Raw genomic sequence first — 3,073 nt, forward strand, 5'->3', positions numbered from 1 at the left:
TATCTCCATATTATCTTCCATAGTGGTTGCACCAGTTTACATTCCCACCAGCTATGGATTATGGCACCTTTTTCATGACATCCTTCCCAGTATTTGTTGTTTGATTTCTGTATGAGAGCCTATTGAGGTGAAATATCATTGTGGTTTTAATTTGCATTTCCCTGATGGTTATTGATCCTGAGCATGTTTTCAAATATCTGTTGGCCATTTGAATTTCCTCTCTTGACAAATGCCTGCCAAGTCCTTTGCTCATTTCCAACTGGATATTTTTGTTGGGTGGTACAGTTTGGGTCCAGGGACATGGCATCTTTTTTTGCTGACTGTCATCTCTTACCTCATCTCCTTGTCTCTAATCCTTCCTTCATGCTACTGCATGAATTATTTTCACAAATTTTCATTGAGATCCTATATCTTCCAAATATTGTATGGTGTGGTCATGATGGATTATGAGCCAAAAATCAGACCTTTTCTTAATGCCATTTCCTCAGATTCAGTGCATTTCTTACTCTACGGTGATTTCTCTTTTTATCTGTAAGGCCAAGAAGAGGCTCTTTTGAGTTCTTACAATCACCTTGAGTGACTGCAAACTTCACCTTACTAAGATGCTAAAAATCAGGTTAAATTTGTGTGGTTGGGTCAGTACTGTTGTGCAGTGGGTTAATTCTCTGCCTGTGGTGCCAGCATCCCATATGGGCACAGGTTCTAGTCCTGGCTGCTCCTCTTCAAATCCAGCTCTCTGCTATGGCATGAGACAGCAGTGGAGGCTGGCCCAAGTGCTTGGGCCTCTGCAAGACCCAGAAAATGCTCCTGGCTTTTGGCTTCAGATCGGCTCAGCTCTGGCTGTTATGGCCATTTGGAGAGTGAACCAGCAGATGGAGGGCTTTTCTCTCTGCCTCTCCCTCTCACTGTCTGTAACTCTACCTCTTAAATAAATGGATAAAATCTTGAAAAAAAGGAAAAAAAATGTAGTCACCATGTAGTAAATTACTTTCTTATGCTGTCAAAAAGCAGCTAAGCCAGAATTGAGGAATCTGTACATGTCGAAGCTTACTGGTTCAGTGGTGGGGATGCTCTATAACATCAGGCTAATTCCTTTAGCTGTGATTTTTGGGTTGCAAGAAGCTCCTGGCTCCTGGCTTTGGCTTGGCCCAATCCCAGCCAATGTGGTCATTTGGTGTAGTGAACCAGCAGATAGAAGACCTCTCTCTCCCTCTCCCTTTCTGTCTCTCTCTCTTTCTACTTTCTCTGTATCTCTGCATTACAAATAAATAAACCAATCAAAAATATATTCTCAAAATGTAACTGAAGGGGCTGGTGCTGTGGCATAGCAAAAAAAGCTGCCACTGTCAGTGCTGGCATCCCATAGGGGCACCAGTTTGGGACCTGGCTCCTCCGCTTCTGATCCGGGTCTCTGCTATGGCCTGAGAAAGCAGTAGAAGATGGCCCAAGTCCTTGGGCCCGTGCTCCAAAGGAAGGAGACCTGGAAGAAGCTCCTGGCTTCAGATCAGCCCAGCTCTGGCCATTGTGGCCATTTTGGGGAGTGAACCAGTAGGTAGAAGTCCTCTATTGTTCTCTGTCTCTGAATCTGCCTCTCTGTAACTCTGCCTTTCAAATGACAAAATAAATCTTTAAAAATAAAACCATGTAACTGAAAACAAATCATGTAAATATCCTAGGTGGGACTGAACACAAATATCCTCAGGCCAAGAGCTTTCTTTAGAAGATCCATTGAAGGAATAGCATTGATTGTGTTTGCTTGTTTACCCTCCAATGTGAATTTGTTCTTTCCCCTTCATATATTCACCACCTCATCAAGGCTTCATTTGTGTCATGCCAGTTTTACTTCATAGTCTTTGTGTGTTCTCTCAAATTAGATTCTCTTTTCCAATTCACCTTACATATGGAGCCAGATTTATTTTTTTAATAAAGATTTATTTATTTATTTGAAGGTCGGAGTTACACAGAGAGAGAAACAGAGGCAGAATGAGAGAGAGAGAGAGAGAGAGAGAGACTGACCGACCGACTGACCGACCAACCTTCCATCTGCTGGTTCACTCCCTAGTTGGCTGCAATGGCTGGAGCTGAGCCTATCCAAAGCCAGGAGCCAGAAGCTTCTTCAGGGTCTCCCATGCAGGTGCAGGGGCCCAAGCACTTGAGCCATCTCCTGCTTTCCCAGGCCATAGCAAAGAGCTGGATTGGAAGTAGAGCAACCAGAATTCAAACCAATGCCCATATGGGATGCAGAGGTACTAAAGAGAAATCAAATTGAAATTTCAGAAATGAATGATTCAATAGATGAAATAAAAATACACAGATATCATTAACAGCAGACTTGTTGAGGCAGAACAAAGAATAAAGAATATCTGAGCTAGAAGACAAATATTTGGGAGCATCTCAGACCAAGAAGAAAAAAGAAGAAAAAATAGAAAAACTGAAAATAGTGTTCACAATTTAGCTGATACTATCAATTGACCAAATATATGTGCCTTAGGAGTTTCTGAAGATGTGGAAAGAGAATAGATTTCTAAGGGCTATTTAATTAATAACAGAAATTTTCCCTAATTTGCACAAAGCTAGGGGCACACAAGTACAGAAAGCACATAGAACTCTGAATAGACAAGATCAGAAAAGATTTTAACCAAGACACATCATAGTGAAATGTTTAAAAGTTAAACCTAGGGGCCGGCGCCATGGTTCACTTGGTTAATCCTCTAACTGTGGTGCTGGCATCTTATATGGGTGCCAGGTTCTAGTCCTGGTTGCTCCTTTTCCAGTCCAGCTCTCTGCTGTGGCCTGGGAAGGCAGTGGAGGGTGGCTCAAGTGCTTGTGCCCCTGCACCCACATGGGAGACCAGGAAGAAGCACCTGGTTCCTGGCTTTGGTTTGGCCCAGTGCCAGCCATAACAGCCATTTTGGGGGTGAACCAGAAGGAAGACCTTTCTCTCTGTTTCTCCCTCTTACTGTCTTATTCTATCTGTCAAATAAATTTTAAAAAAAGTAAAATCTAAAGAGTCTAAAATATATATGAGAGAAATGTCAGATTACCTTCAAAGATATCCAATTCCACTGAGGCT

Source organism: Lepus europaeus, chromosome 7 (assembly GCF_033115175.1).
Source record: "Lepus europaeus isolate LE1 chromosome 7, mLepTim1.pri, whole genome shotgun sequence".
Classification (NCBI taxonomy): Eukaryota; Metazoa; Chordata; class Mammalia; order Lagomorpha; family Leporidae; genus Lepus; species Lepus europaeus.